The sequence below is a fragment of the Alosa pseudoharengus genome, unplaced genomic scaffold (assembly GCF_046254945.1).
Source record: "Alosa pseudoharengus isolate Yale_2024_CS ecotype anadromous, Long Island Sound unplaced genomic scaffold, YU_APseudo_1.1 YU_APseudo_1.1_scf_22, whole genome shotgun sequence".
NCBI classification, from domain to species: Eukaryota; Metazoa; Chordata; class Actinopteri; order Clupeiformes; family Clupeidae; genus Alosa; species Alosa pseudoharengus.
Window position 1 is genome coordinate 29,041,164 of NW_027468680.1, and position 17,615 is coordinate 29,058,778.

Genomic DNA, 17,615 nt, shown 5'->3' on the forward strand with positions numbered 1-17,615 from the left:
AATGCTGTTCATGTTTATGAGTTCATAGCCTGGTTATTTATCGAAGGACTTACATGTCACGTTTTATATTTTATTATGATCACTCGCATTACCATTACTTAATAGGTAGGCCTAATGCTACGGTTAACTTAGAATGCCCACCATTACACTGGAGATGTTAAAAAACGTTTAAACTTTTTTTTATTGTCCCGCGACGATAGGCTAGGCTTGGCTAGGTAATTCGCTCATTAGCTCAGATCAGTGACTACCAGAGGAAACGCGGGGTAGAAAACTCAAACAAGTAATGTTAGACTAGCTGTTTTACAGTTCCTCGTTGCAACGAGCTTCACAGGAGCTCCATGCGCTTTTGTAGGCTACACGCAGTCTCAAAAACACTTCACTTTTTGAGTCACTGTAAGAGGTCATTTATTTTATATAGCGATAATTTAGATACACTTATGGGGTGGATGCAATTGCGTTTTCTAAAGAATCTCCCGTCTTGATTTTGAAAAAAAGGTCACCTTATATAGCAGGCTAAGATATAAGGTCTGGAATTTAATGTAATATTGTTGTAGGCCTAATGGTAGGATAACTACATAGTTTACACAATAATTACACTGTGTTATAAATATTGTATATCAATGCATTTATTGACTGTCAATTACCCAAAATCGTGGCTCTGTCTATTGAACAGTAACCTATTTAATGCATTCTTACCTACCATTGTCAATCACTTCCGGGAACTAGTTGAGGTTTACACAAACCACGTGACCAACGGAATTTTTAACACCCATTGTCGCAACTCTACCTTTATATGGCTCTGGAGCGTTCTATTGAGTTTCGCCTCTTGTTACTTCTGACGAGATTTGGAGCCGCCATCTTGGACCGGTCATCCACTCCACTCAGTGTAATCTGTTTGGCCCATAGACTGTATAATATAGAACAACAAAAACTGGCATTTAACACCATTTGGAGACATTTTTAAAAATGATATATATATATATATATTGAGTGCTTTATGTACCCATTAATCAACAGTGGTGGTTAACCTGCAACACAGGCTTTAAGTGAGATCATTCAGACATCTGAGGGGTATTCCAAGTAGGCCTATGTGGTTTAGTGACAAACTTGGATAAATTGACAGAATAAGTTGTAAACCTCCCAGTAGAAAAGCTGTATGATACAGGAAACATGGTTGTGTGTATTTTAATATTCATAGTGGGCTTAATAGTAATAGGATATTCTGATATATGATATATTATCTATTATAATATATATTATAATATGAAATAATATATATTTGGGGCAGCGGCTGTTACCGGAGGGTTGCCGGTTCGAACCCCAACCAGTAGGCACGGCTGAAGTGCCCTTGAGCAAGGCACCTAACCCCTCACTGCTCCCCGAGCGCCGCTGTTGATGCAGGCAGCTCACTGCGCCGGGAATAGTGTGTGCTTCACCTCACTGTGTGTGTACACTGTGTGCTGTGTGTGTTTCACTAATTCACGGATTGGGATAAATGCAGAAACCAAATTTCCCTCACGGGATCAAAAGAGTATATATACTTATATACTTATTATAAAGTGATGACATATAAACACTGGGAACATAACTAATCCATGTTTGACAGCATAGACAGAAACCGGTTTGATACAAGTTTTAATGGGTTAAATTGACAGAAAAAATCCATTAACATTTTCAGTTCAGTGCCATCAAAAATAAAGTTTGATGAACAGACATTGGTGTGGCATAAGTAAAGGAAATGGAGTAACTGGGTTCAATATCAACAGCATTTGTTAGACAAGTTCCATAAATATTGTAAAGTGCAAGTTTGTAGGTTTGTTTCTGATCCTTAAAGGAGAATTCCGGTGTGATATTGACCTAAAGTGTGTTGAAACATGATACCGAGTGTGAACGTATGTCTCATAGCCCATCTCGGCTTGTCCCCTGCACTCCAAAATCTGGCGCTAGTTAGCCGATGCTACCAACAGCTTTTTCAATTGTGGTGCTTCGGCATCGGGCTAGCTATGCAAATAAATCACTGTTTTACACCATTTACGAGGCTCAATGTATCTCCACACTTCATTGGTAGACTACCGAAGGCCCTGACATTTAAAACGAGACATTGAGAACTTTTAAAAAGCACTGGTAGTTTACTTACAAGACGATTTATACAGACAGTATCTTCACGAAATTTAGCGTTTGCAGCCATCTTGAATTTAGTCACGATAAGTCGAGCGACGAGTAAGAATGAACAGGTATGATAAGGGATCAGATTCCAAAAATAATTCTGTGGAAATGCATGGATTCCAGTTGCTGCTACTGGAAGAAACTGGAATCCATGCATTTCCACTGAATTATTTTTGGAATCTGATCCCTTATCATATCTGTTCATTCTTACTCGTCGCTCGACTTATCGTGACTAAATTCAAGATGGCTGCAAACGCTAAACTTCGTGAAGATACTGTCTGTATAAATCGTCTTGTAAGTAAACTACCAGTGCTTTTTAAAAGTTCTCAATGTCTCGTTTTAAATGTCAGGGCCTTCGGTAGTCTACCAATGAAGTGTGGAGATACATTGAGCCTCGTAAATGGTGTAAAACAGTGATTTATTTGCATAGCTATAGCCCGATGCCGAAGCACCACAATTGAAAAAGCTGTTGGTAGCATCGGCTAACTAGCGCCAGATTTTGGAGTGCAGGGGACAAGCCGAGATGGGCTATGAGACATACGTTCACACTCGGTATCATGTTTCAACACACTTTAGGTCAATATCACACCGGAATTCTGCTTTAAAAAACAGTCATTGGTTTGGCATAGTAAGTGTAACAGTTCATCAATTCAAGACAAAAAGGTGACTTGTCACTTGTACAGTGTCAATGGGTTCATCAACAGCATCTGTTCACAGTTCACAGAAAGGTTTCAGCCCCAATGAAGAGATTAAATAAAGAGGAATTAAGAAACATTTTAGAAACTGCTAAGATCAGCCCCGTTCATTGCAATCAGTAAAGAATCGGGGAGTGTCTTCACAGGCTCAGTGAGACAGAGGTTACGGTCATGCAGTTGGTTCTATGATTTCGATAACTGGTGCATGTAATTTTGTATGTTCCCACCTTGCTAAAATTGGTTGGGTACACTTTGGCTAAGAAAAAAAGTGCTTCAGACAGCAGGTGGGCAAATAAGATAGCAGTACATAGTGAAACTGGGTAAACTCCATAAAAGAGGACTGAGTCAACCAGACGATGGGAAAATGGCACACAGAGTGGTGAATGCAGGTGATGAAGGTGGAGCTCATAAATCAAATATTCAGTCACAGTGTAGCAGATGCCCTGCAATACTGCAATGAAGAGCTGCACCTTCCTCAGTTCCAGGGATGTGAGGAGACTATTCAGTTCATTCACAGTCTCCTTGAGCAAGGCAGTTGTTCTGGGGAGATATAAAATAAATAAATGAAAGGAATTTGAGAGGCATCTTATTCTTGTTAGGGTAAATGACATGTGAATAATACAGTGTTGGGCAAGCTACTTCGAAATTGTAGTGAGCTAAACGATCAGTTACTCTGCCATGAATAAAACACTACACAATACTACCACCCAGTCAAATGTATTAGTAACACAAACACAGCAGTAGGCTAGTTCTCTACATAGGAAGCTACTTTAAAGACGAACTGAACTGAAAGAATCAACATTGATAATGTGTTGATTATGACAATTAAAAATAAATGACACAAAAAATCAATACATAGCCTTTTTTAAGCAACACCAAAATTGCGTTTGTTAGTATTAGAACGCTGCCAGTTTCAATGACGTCACTGGCATGGTAGGACCTGAGAAGTTCTATAGGCAACAGCTGCAGCATATTATGTATACACGAAAATTAGTAATTTTAATGGCATGGGTTACAAATTTGAGCCTGTGAGGGACAGGCCTGTAGTGTCTTGACTACCATTAGATGGGTTTCAGGCTCCAGCTCAACCTTCAGTAGCATCATTTGGGTGAAAATGACTGTGTGGGCGCTGCCGGAGCATGGACACTGGAATCTATCTGTTGCAAAGCAGTGGCGAAACGTAGGGAAAATATTCAAGGAAGCCAAAGTGACGGGAAAAATATGTTTATTTTAGGGCTGTCAAAATAACTGATTAATTTCGATTAATTAATTTGAGAAAAAATAACTGATTAAAAAAATTTGTGCAGATTAATCGATTCCGTATGACCTTTGACCCCGAGCCGTTCTAGTCGGTAAAAATTAGACTGTAAAATGAAGGAGAGAGAAGAAAACGTGCTGCCTGGATCATTGATTGGAACATTTACTTTTAAAAAACGGCCTGATGGTGTTGATAAAAATAAAGTGTTGAAAATAAAGTCCTTTGCAATGTCTGCAAGTGTTGACATTGAGGGGAGTGTTAATTTATTTTCATTGTGTCCCCTAGGTTATGGCCTGAAATGCCTTTCATGTGAAAAAAAAACTTCTTCCCGAAGCACTTTTGAATTTATTTCCTCAGCATATTTTAGGTCATATCATAGATTATTATGGCCATTATTTGAACAGTGAAAATAATAATAAAAGAGTTTTTGAACTTTAATGTCACTAATGCTGATTATTCAATGATTCATTTGAATTTAAATATTTAAAATACTTTCACAGCAAAAATTATATATGCGATTAATTTAGATTAATTAATCACAGAGTATGTAATTAATTAGATTAACTTTTTTAATCGATTGACAGCCCTAGTTTATTTATGTATGTGTTTATTTCGGGGGGTATACATTTTGTGCAATGTACAACATAGATACATTTTGTGCGGCACAACATAGGCTACTGTAGACCTAGCCTACAGGTCATGTAGAAAACTGGACGAGGGGCGCTTGAGACAGCAACACGCACGCTGTCTCTCTGTCTCCCTCCATCCCTCACACACACACATTGCCTACTGTACATCCTCCACACAACTGCATACTCACTCACCACCACTACATTAGGCCTATGCGAAGGCTACGGTGCATATACAAATAAGCTATATAACACGCATTGTCACGGCAATGTAGGCTAACGCAGTATGGACTACTGGCACTCGTAACAGCAACTCACACGGCTCTCTCTCCCTCCCTTGAAACTGTTAAAAACTTTGTTACCCCAAGTTGACCCCAGATACACGGAAGATACACGAGTTTGCCGTTTATTTTAGGCTAACGTTAGTGGAGAGTTTGCAGATTTTTACCTTGTGGATGTTGATATTGCACGAGTCTCTTGGAAAGCAGCACGGCGAGTTAAACTCCCTCGCATCAACAATCTGCCCTGAAACGGTGAACAACTGGCTTCAGGGTGAGTAGAAAGGGACATTGGATTCTGTTTACAGACCCGCTGTTACCAGCTAGTAAAAGCATTATTATCGATCTGTGATATCGTCGGAGTCATGGTTTATACTCTCTATGGTCGGAGTGCTAGCTTGTGGAGCTTGACATAAGAGTGTTTCCAAGGTGTTTAGCTGCTAGCCCTTTCCTAGGTTGGATCGTATGGTAGCCTATCTAACACTGGACCTCATCTGAGGCTACTTCGAGATATTATTCCAAAGGGGACAGATAGGCTACTGCACTTAAAACTTTAAACGATTGAACGAACCTTCCCGGACTTTGTAATTGCGACCAGTGACTGCATTGGGTGAACGAAGCCGAAGTTGAAACTTAGGCTCCATGGCACATAGACTGTGGGCTCGCCCTTCTATGAATTGAAAAAGACTACAAGCTGCCCCACCGAGTTTGCGATAAAGTAAGCAAGAAAAGGGTTTTTTAAGTCAGGATATGGCAAGTCAATGGCATTTATTCGTCCAAAGTTACAGACCAGTTTCCATAGTGCACATCTTATCAATAATTTGAATGTCGTGTGTGTTTCTGCTCATTGACAAAATAGCGTTCAGTATGATTCATGCCCAATTAATTTCCCCTGTTAAAGTGTTCGCCTTTGTTTCACTAGTTTGGTTTCATTTTGTATGAGATTTTGTGATGTAGGCTAGCCTATGATAAATGGCTTATGGCCAATATGTAACTCAGCTAGGCCTAATGTTAGTTTCCTCAGCCATGTCAGCTAGCCTCAGACTCATTATCTGCTATGGCTGCTAGTGCTAGTGCAGAGTAGCTTACCATGCCAGTGACGTAGCCGATTGTTGAAATCCAACATGGCGGCGCCCGTGTAACAACAACACCACTTTCAACGTACAATTTTATCCCTTTTAATAAATTCAGCCATTTTAATCATTGTACCAATGAGAAGAAATAAAATACATCTGTTATATCACCTTTACTTCAAATTCCAGTTCAGTTCATCTTTAAATTGTGCCAATTACACATGACAAGAAAAGTGTAGCTTGTGTGGCTAAGCTACTTGATAAATAAAGAAGTTAAGCTATTGAAAAGTTACTTTATTCAGGAAATAGTGAAAGGGACACCAGGCAAGCCTGATGCTTTTTCTTTACGAAACTCCCCCTCGCTCAGTCTGAAGCTCTTTTCCTTTTCTTTGCATCTTCCGTCAAGGGTTTTCGCTGCTTCTTCGCCGGCTCTGCCATTATACACACGTTTGCAACAATCTCTAGCGTTTCGTTAGCCTGCCTCTGTGCAGTAAACTGATCCTGCTTCAGTCGGCGGGTAGGATACACCGAACTTGCAAGAGGGATATTCTTCCTACAGGCAGTAGGGGCGGGCGAGAGAGCCTTCATTCGCCCCGTAATGAGTCATTAACCATATACCGACTTACGAAGATGATTAATTAACATGAAAACGTTGCCTGGTGTCCCTTGAAGCTAGGCTACCAACACGCTTAGGCTACAAGTAGCAGCTAGCGATTGCCCAATAATAGGCTACAGTCTGTGCCACTTGTGTAAAATTCGCCGGCCAAATCTAGTATGATTTATTTCTACAATAGACTTTTTGTGTCAGTTGTAATTTAAGTCAGTGTTATGGAATATGACTTATCAAGTCTCAGTTCATAGCCGGGTGAACACCGAGTAAACAGCCTAGCTAGCTGGCTACGATTCTCATACAGTAATATCAAAGATCCTTGCTCCTTCTTAACTCTCTGGTAATATCCTATTCACAAAATACAACCATTAGTACGGCCATGTTAAATCTTACTTGTGAAAAGTAAATCCCCCGAGCCCTGTTTGCATGGTCCGCCGATTTGAGCAGGAACATGCTGCACAGGGCTGGCATCTTGTGTCTTCTGCTGCAACGCAACGAGAAGTATGACCGGTCCAAGATGGCGGCCGCATTTCTCGTTTCCAGCAGCCAATGCAACGTCTATGTTTATTATGTCTATGCTTTCAGGGGGCATATTCTGAAATTCAGATGGACAGTCATAGCAAGCCTACGGAATGTCATCCTCATTCAACATGCATTTAGCTTATTAAGCGTTTCTTATCCGTTATTATTGCTATTGTCCTTAATGTAGTCTTACCAACCAAACAGTTTACTGTTAACTGTTAATTGTATTGTATTTGTATGTCGCTTTGGACAAAAGCATCTGCTAAATCCTACAACCATAACCATAACCATGCTGCATGAACGAGGAGATACTCTATTCATATGTGGTGGAATTTCTCGCGCCAAATTAGTTTTGAGTTATACGGACCTATTCCAGTGATGAAAGCAGTGTCAAAAATGAATAATTATGACTTTTACATTTAATTAAATGCCAATTTTATCTAATGGAATTGCTCATGGGATGGTGTCATAAAAGAGGGCCATCTCTAGTGTTCATATGTGGTGGAATTTCTCGCGCCAAATTAGTTTTGAGCGATAGGTACCAATTTCAGTGTTGAAAGTAGTGTAAAAGGTTAATAATGACTTTTAAAGACATAATTTAGGATTCGAGAGTCTGGAGTTTTGCCCTGGTCTTTTTATCATTAGAGCCGTAGCCTACATGAGCCGTATGGCTATGTTGAACATTGTGTTTGGACGCCCTCTAGTGGTGAAAAATAGCCTAGCTCATTTCAATTAAAGATAGAGTAGGCCTACTGCAGACAATGGTTATAGTATGGTTAACAACAATATCCTGAACACCAGGGTCGTGGTTCTGGACATGGTTTTGGTTTATTGTCAGATAAATCTTTATTTTCATGGTTGGCCTACCCCTTAATGAAATAACTAGGGCTACGTAAAGTGTCAAAAAAAGCTGTTTTCAGAGTATCAAAGTTGCTGTTTGGGAAGAATTAATAAGTATATATACTCTTTTGATCCCGTGAGGGAAATTTGGTCTCTGCATTTATCCCAATCCATGAATTAGTGAAACACACTCAGCACACAGTGAAGTGAAGCACACACTAAACCCGGCGCAGTGAGCTGCCTGCAACAACAGCAGTGAGGGGTTCAGCCGTGCCTACTGGTCGGGGTTCGAACCGGCAACCCTCCAGTAACAAGTCCGAAGCGCTAACCAGTAAGCCACGGCTGCCCCCAGTTCCTATCAGGAAATGCAATATTTTGGACATATTGGCGATATTATTGTAGGCTACAAAAAATGTGCAGTATAACTGCATTAAAAAATGCAACTGCATTAACTGTCCAATAACTGCAGTTATTTTTGTAAGGGACAGGCCATTTGTCCATGGCTAATTCCAGATCAATGTGGTTGTTTGGCCAGCTTAGATTAGATGGATTAGATTCAACTTTATTGTCATTGTGCAGAGTACAAGTACAGAGACAATGAAATTCAGCATCTAATCAAGAAGTGGAAAGAAGCAGAAAAGTGCAATGTGATATAAACAGTATAGACAGGTGGTGCAGTATAAACAGCATAAGACATATAGTGCAGTGCAGACAGTAATATACAGTTAAGAAAGTGGTATGGTTTACAGTAATATATGTGCAGTATATTAGCACCTTATAAAAGCAGAATGGATATGCACTATGAACAACATGGACAAATATGTGCAGTGTAGTAGCAGTAACATTATAAGAGTAGTACATAGATATATGCAGTGTATTTACAGTAACATTATAAAAACAGAATAAATATGTATATTCAGAATGAACAGTAGACAGATACAGCGGCGGAAATAAGTATTTTTTTCAGTAAGTATACTTCCAATGAGGCTATTTGCACGAAATTTTCACCAGAGATTAATATTAACTTAGGTAATTCACACATATTAAAAAAGAATTGAACACGCTAAGAAAAAGCAGTACACAAAGGCAAGTAATGGCAAACGAGCTGGAATCTATAAGTAGTTAGAGAGTAATTATCCCTCCTATCTATGCAAATTAATATAAGCTCTGTTAGTACATATTGATAGGCTATAAAAAGTTTTTTCGTTACCAAGGTGTCACACAAGAAACATTTCATAATGAGTAAAAGCAAAGAGCTCCCAAGACCTTTGCAAAATTACTGTTGCAAAACATATCAATGGAACTGGTTACAGATGCATTTCAAAACTTCAGAATCATCCAGTAAGCAGTATTTGAGCCATTATCTGCAAGTGGAAGGAACATCACTGCATCATCAGCCATGCACAGGATCTCCTCGCAAGATTTCTGACCAGGAAGTCAGAAGTCAGAAGAGTAGCCCAAGAGCCAAGGACCACTCGGAGAAAGCTCCAGAAAGACTTGGAGGCAGCAGGTACAATTGTTACAGAGAAAATCATAGGCAATGCACTCCACCGCTATGGCCTCTATGCACGCTTACCCCACATGACTACATTACAAAAGAAAAACATGTCGAAGCTCATTGAAAGTTTGCTACACAACATTTGGACAAGCCTATGAAATACTGAGAGGATGTATTTTGGTCAAGTAGGCAAGAGCAAAATGGAACTTTTTGGATGTCATACTACACACCATATTTGGAGGAGAAATGGCACTATGCATCTCCCTAAAAATACCATACCAACAGTGAGGTTTGGAGTTGGAGGCATCATGGTGTGGGGCTGTTTTTCATCTCATGGTACTGGCAGACTTCATACAGTTGAAGGAATGATGAATGGAGTCATTTTGTTCTGGGAGAATCTTGCCATTCACCAGAATGATGAGAATGAGACATGGCTAGACCTTCCTGCAGGACAATGATCCAAGCATTCAGCAAAGGAAACTCTCAATTGATTTCAGAGAAAGGAAATCAAGGCCCTGATTTAATCCAATGGAACAGTTTTGGAAGTTAACTAAAGATCAGGATTCACAAGAGGGACCCCTGTAATCTTCAATATTAAAATATCTGTTTAAAAGAATGGGCCAAAATCACTGTACTGATTAGTTTCTCATTGGAAGTATACTTACTGAAAAAAATGTTGACACATTCAATACTTATTTAGCCTACATAGTAGAAAAATGTGTGTGTGTGCAGTACAGTATAAAGAGCAGTAGAATATGGCTATGTGTAAGTGTAATTACAGTATGTACATTTTATAAATATAAATAGAATACGATGGGATGACCTGTAACACCTCCCCGAGGCGTTGTATGGATGTGGTGCACAACATGCTATGGCAATGAGAGTAGTGATTTATAAAATTCTATTTAGAACTCAGAGTAGAGATGAATCAGGGCTGTGTCACTTTAGTCATATGGCACAGATGCCAAAATTGTTGCCTTTGTGTCTGAACAGGCACTGTAAATCAAGGGTGAAGTAAAGTCAAAACTGACAATCAAAATACTTGGATATATATTTTTTAAATTCTAAGGGGTTGACCTACTCCTTATTTCCTAAGAAGTTGTTCAGCCTATTAATCTTTCATGGAAATATTTAAACTAAGTTGTCTAAATGTGAAAATATTGGCTGTCTAGCTTGGTCCTATATACGGAACCCTGGGGTCATTGCAAGATATTTCTTTGTGCATATCCAGAAAATGTGCGTTCGTATTACTAAATAGTGTGCATGTTTTACTAAATAGTGCGCTCATTAGCTAAATGAGCACACATTCTCTCAATATACCAAAATATATTGCAATGACACCTCCCCAGGCTCCGTATACAGTGTGCCGTATTTTACATGTCATGTCATCATATTACTTGTCATTATGCCATTAAATGTCACTTGTCACTATGACAAAAATGGTTTGTCGCCTATATGAAAAAGAAATCTGCCTTGTGACAAGTGTCATGGAGTAGGGATTACTAATGAAGAAATCCCCACAACGGAGAGTCAATCAGTCCTCCCTCTAGTGGCAGATCACTCTAGTTCCAGTGGTGGACGTCTGGAATAAGAACTAAGAAATTTTGCTCTTGTACAATCCACCTGACCAATGTTGCGATGGTGGTTTTGGTCATGACTTTTCAAAGTTTTGTCCTTTGGATCTTTTAAAGTTCCGTATTATATTACATTGTCTCCAGAGGGATGCAGCACTCTCCAAATTGCTTTCATTGCAGTAAAGATATGCATGCTTGATGCTAAATTGTTCCCAAAGCAGAATTCAATGAAATGAAAGATGCAACAAAACGCTCAGTCACTCTTTGAAGCTCTACTGGAAATCCTTCATGTTAAGCACTAGGCTCTTCCATATGCTAAGCCATCACAGGGTAGATGTTTTCCTGCCTGGTGGCACAGTGTGATTAAAGTATCTCTTTCGGTCTTAGACATTCCTCTGTGATTCTGAGGAAACAGCCGCCTGTTCCCGTAAGACCCCCATGCCCCATGCTTTGGAGGACAAATCAACTATAAACATAAAGAGACACATTGCATGCAGCTCTGAGGTTAGAAATCAGGACAAAACAAAAGCACAGCTAAGAAGTTCATGGATTGTCCACGGGAGAGGACAGTCTTGTAAGAAGATGTGGTAATATTTTAGGTTATCTGTTGTGGATATAGACATTCACTGTATTTCAAATTATTTGATGTTCAAAAGGAGGGGACTACTGGAAGTGACTGAGGGGGTAAAACACAAAAATATCCCTAAATGGGCCATATTCATGTCTAAAAAAAGATGAATATTTCTATTGTTTTTATAGAAAAGACAGTTTAGTGAGGTAAGTCATTTTCTCCCCCAACTGAACTTTCTTCAGGGAACTGAACTTTTCACTTCGCCACATCAGCTGAGCCTACTTTTTTCACCGCTCAGGCCTGAATGCCACCACAGTCCCATAATGGTGCCTGGTGCAAAAATGTCCACATCAAAGATGATTTACAAGCATCACACACACCATGTGTATTTATTATCAACCACAATGCATAAGCCATCTTTTGAGACAGCTTCAACAGAAACGCTTTATCTGATGCATCCTCGAGTAAATCATGAGGTTGAGTGGAGGGCTTTGAGGTGGAAGGTTCACATGCGATCCGAACGAGCTGAGGTATAGGTTTCTAAAATCTTTATCTTTTATCTGCAAAAATGTTTCAAATAGAATTAGTGCCTGCAGTCAATCCCTCCCTTGTTTTCTCCTCAAATGCCGTTAATCTCTTTCTGAGGGAGGGTTTGTGCTTATTGTTTTTCCCCTGACATTTGTGATGCAGTATCAATCCAAATCAGTTCAGAAGCCTTGAAAGGCTGACTCTTTGACCTAGGCATGGTGTGTCACAATTGGACTTGATCTGAACTTCTTAAATAATCTTCATTACCTTATTCCTGAGGTCAAAATGTGTCAGGGATATTGACAGCCATGATATGTCTCCCATTCAAAATGCATAACATAATCCCTGTTTTGATTTGACACATTTAGCATAACGTCCATTTATGCAGCTGGACAAATATTTGTCCTTGTTAAGTGCTCAGCACAGAGGTACACAGAGGCCCACCTGGGAGACCTATGCAGTGCAGTCTGGTCATCCCTCCTCCATCTTACTCAGTTCTGTTTAACTGGACCAACTAGACTAGCAGCTTGTTCTCCTCCAGTCTGGCTGCTTACCTTGATGGTTTATTAGTTGTATTGTACTAATATTACATTGGGTTTAATTTATATGAATTACATGTATATCTATAACATATATCTAGCATTTCTGTGCAATAACTTGATCATCTAGATTTGTGCAGGAAAATATTGGAAGTAGGCCTGCTATTATTAACATGGCCTGCTTCATCCTTTGTCACAAGTAGCAGGAAAAAGCAAAACTGACACCATTTTGCACCACAGATGTGGGCTTTCTTTATTCATGGAGGACAGTCTAAATTAAACTTTTTTTTTCTCGGGCAAATGTTATTATGCCCAAGCTCTTTTTAACAGCCAGTATTTCTTACTGATGTCAAGGCGTATTTACAGTTGACATGTACCACAAGCTGAGTTAGAAAGGGCAGTGTTCTCTTCCCTCTGTACAGTTGCTGGCTGCCCGAGTGAAATATGCTCCCTGGCCCCCCTTACATGTATGAACCCACACGAGACTCCAAAGTGGGCCTTTCTGGCAAGGCTGCCAGGTGGAGTGTTGTTGTTCTTGGAAGACGTCGGGGGCAGAAATATTCCTCCATGACTACGGTACTGTAAATCCACTGGTTCCCCAATGCTTTCCATTTATTTTATCTGCCCTATACATCTTCAGGAGCTATTGGCTTTAACGCGGAAGAAAGAGGATGGAAAAAAAGTTGGCATCCGACATTTCCTTGAAGAAACATGATGTCTGCAAAGCTCACCGCGTGTTTGGGTCCTTAAACAAGGTTGGCCTCTGTCATCCACCTCATGCATGGTACATGGCTGGTTTGCAGGTCTTATAGTCTGGGTTAGGATTTCTCTATTTTAAACTCTGTCTCGCCTTGGTAGGTTTTCTGCAAACGAATCCAGTTTTAGTTCAAGATGCAACCATGCCTAATGGCTCAAACACATGAATACTGTCCTGGTGCAGTGTCCAGGTTAAAGGATCTGGTGGAACTTAATTGCCTCAGTGACCAGATGTGCACTTGAAGGGGTTGGGTTTGAAGGTTAATTGATATTAAGAAGTTAGTAGTTTATGGAGAGATTAAACAGGTGAGCATGTGAGCAGCATGAATGAAGAGACGAATCAGGCACAAGCAGTGTGACAATTGCATCACAAAATAATTGGAAGTAAATTGGAAGGGTTTTTTGGTTAGCCACTGGACTGCATCTTGAATAGTAGACAATTCATCGCAGATCAAGTTTCATTTTACGCCACACCACTGCAAGAGCTCTGAGCCTGAGGATTACACTCTTCCCCTCAGCTATAAAGCATGGGGGCGAGGTGGTTTGTGTGTGAATAGTTTATTTTCGCACTCATTAGAGTGTGGGCGCAGGGCTCGTGCAGTGTGGTGGGGCGCCAGGCAGGGGAATGGGCCCAGACCGGCGGAGTGTGGCAGGGCTGTGGTGGCTGTGGCTCTGGGCCTGGGCTGCCACCCTCTGGGTCTCCTTAGGCCTGTGGCTGAGGACAGAGACCCCAACGCTGGGGTGGGAAGTGGTCTGGTCAGCCATTACACATTATTACCACAAGGGGGAGCTCACTTCACGGCAAGCCAGCAGCAGGAGGAAGCTCTCAAGGAAATTCATTCAGGATGGTTGTCATTACTGAAGGATGCAAGAGAGAGAGAGAGAGAGAGAGAAAGTCAGAGAGATGGTGTTGTGTTTGTAACTGGAGGTAAGTAGTGGTTTTAGGAGGGGTTTGTCAGGGATCGACATCAAGGACGCCTATGTGTACAAGGTTTTTTGCATGTGTAATGTTCCAGTGTTGATTTTTGCATGCTTTCTGTGAGGTCTGTATTTTGTTATATTGACTCTGTCCATCCTTTTGGGGATGGAGGGGTGTGGGCCTGTGTGTGTGTGTGTGTGTGCGTGAGCGGGTGGGCTTCTGTGTGCTTAAGTGAAGTAGCAGGTCCCCCTTTTTCAGGCCCGTGGCACACCAAGAGGAAAAGAGGTCTTTGAAGTGCGGGGTCTGCCATCCATCTCAAACTTGCCTGCTTTCATTTTGCGCCAGCTACTGCAGAGGCCAGAACTATTAAAGGCAAACGGTCTGCCCCCCCCCCCCCCCCCCCAAAAAAAAAAAACACATTTCCACTGTACAGCTATGGCTCTGCGTTACTGTATGGCTGCTGTGTGTTTCCATAGTGAAAACTTGCCCCGGCTCCTCGGTTGATCAGACCACTTGACTAGACTAAAGATAGGCTTTGTGTTTCTCTAGCTGCCCGTGTATTTTTGTTTCATGTGTTTTAGCTGAGCGTGGCAGAAATCAATTGTCAGAAGGCAGACCTGAAAGCTGGAGCTTAGCCTGGCTAGTGGATGAGAGTTAGCATTAGGAAGTCCAAACTAAAATTCAGGTGAAGGCAATCTTGTACAATAGACTACATCACAGAGATAAAACAAATGATTTGTAATGGAGCATTTAACAAAAGATATGTTGTGACGGTGTGCGTGAAACGGGCGGCTCAGGATCAGTTGTAACTTCCCATCCCTCTGCTCCTTTGCACTCGTTGCATTACAACTCCTCCTGCCAGCCTCCCGTCGTTATTTTCCATCAAGTCTGTTGCTCTGACTCCAGAGGTGCTCCATTTACTCGCCAGGGTCTGTAATTGTAATGGAAGTCATCTCGTTTAAAATTAACACTCAAGGAAGAGCAGAGCCCTCCCCTATTGATTAGCCCTGGAGCTTAGCCTAAGCAGACACACACATACACAGAGGCCTGGCAGTGGTGGGAAAGAGGCCGGAGTCCTAATGGCTTTTGGGCCTCCATTAGCCCCAGCCTGTGGTATTAAGTAGGCGCAGTAAGAGCAGACCTCTGGCAGAACACTTTACGCATTAAGAGTGAAGTCGGCCCTTCTGCTCCTCAAGGATGAAGGCTTCACTTGGTCTACTTTGAATGGGTGTGTGAGTTTAAATGCCCAGTACTGTGGGGTGGAGGCTGACATCTCTGCGTTTTTCTAGAGTGCCCAATAACGACATCTTTAGCCGTTTCATACTATGGGTGCAGACTCTGTACACATTTTCATAAAGTGGCTGTTATAACAATTGTTCACAATTGAATTGTGGTGATAGCCTTTTGCCCATATAGAAAAGATTTACCGTTTATGATGTGACTCTGATAGGATTTCTTTATAGAGGATACAATAATGCGGCCCAAGTCCTCGGTTTCAGGCAGCAGACAGTCAGGATAGACTTCGAGCACACCATGCTGGATTTCTCTCACAAAGGGGTTTTCCATGACTGCTATCAACTGAGCATGACTGCTCCTTGATATCTCTCTCAAAAAGACATGGCTTGTGAAGTGTATCTATAAAGGGTGCAGCTGTGGCTGTAGCCTTGATGTGATGGCGGCCTCCCTCAGTTTATAGTTGATGTTGTGGCTATGTCGGGGTGACAGCTGGGGGATACGACATTGACGGCTGGGAGCGGAGGGAGCGGCTCCACGGAGGAGGAACTCATCTGGCGCGCGGTGATCTGAGAGCGGTGTTATACGCAACCACCAGAGTGGAGCTAGCGCGAGGCCTGGAGCTGGCGGAGGTTGAAAGCCGAGGATGGTGGCGGCCGGGTGGGTTTCGTTGTTCACGCAGGTCTGGGTCTGGTTTCCCAGAGCAGAGCGGTGCGGACGCGGACATGCTGTTTCCATCAGCCTTGTTTATGGGGGAGTCCAAGGCTCTTGTAGCTTTTAGCAAAAGGCACGGATGCCGTCTGCTGTTCTGAATCACATTTGATATCAGTATATATATATATATATGCCCTTCCATGTGTGTGCATCTGTATGGCATTTTACAGATTTTTCTAAATGTAAAAAATGGAACATTTTTATTGATGTGAATGTAAATACACGTGTCATGTTAAGCACAGGGTCATAAATGTGTGCATAGAACAAAGGTGGCCAGCTTCACTGCTGCTCCAGTGATCAATGCATGCTGCTTGACCTTTCAGAAAACTGATCAAGGCCATGCTAATTGACTTGGGGTCCATTGCAAATGGACAATCCAAGCAGTCTACAGATTAGAATAGCTGCAATTAAACCTCCAAATACCATTTGACCACAGAATCCTTTATGTTGGTATTGGATCTGACATGTCATTGTTGGATGAAAGTACGACACACCCATTCTCCCGTGGATATGTGGTATGATCATGGGTATGATTGTGTTTCTCTTGCACCGGCCCTAAATACAGAGTAAACACAGAGCCTCTGTGTGGATTTTCTAGGTCTATAAATGTTCTATTCCTTGTTATATTTTCAGCATAACCCTGGCAAAGATATTTGTGTGAGTGGGCCTGTGTGTGTGTCTCTTTGACATTCATTGGTGTGGCTTGTCTGGTCTCCCTGTCAACTGGCATATGCTCAAAGTAGGTGTGTGTGTGTGAGTGTGTGTGTGTGAGTTTGTGGTGGGTTACTTTTCCATCTCTGGTTTGTCGCATTTCGTCCTTTCGGTCTCCTGGCCCTTGCCATGTTCAGTTGTCTGCGTGACTGTCTGTGTGACTGACAGACTTTTTCCAGTCCAAGACGTTTGCCACCACGCACACCAGGAAAGCTGTGGCCGGGCACTCTCCTCTTCTGGACGCCTCCCCTGTGTTCTCTCTGCTTCAGTGCTCCACAGACGTCCTCAGCTACGGAAGCCCCGCGGGGCCACTTTGTGCAGCTGAACCACAGCGCGTACCCAGGCTTGGAGCTCAGGACGGAATTATATGGCTCCGTGTTTTTTTTTTTTTAGCTTCGACCGTAAAACGAGGAGCCTGGTTCTTCATCAAGCGTGGGCCCTATGAAACAGCTCCGTTTACTGGCCCCAGTGCACTCGGGCCATCGTTGGTTACGGTGAGAA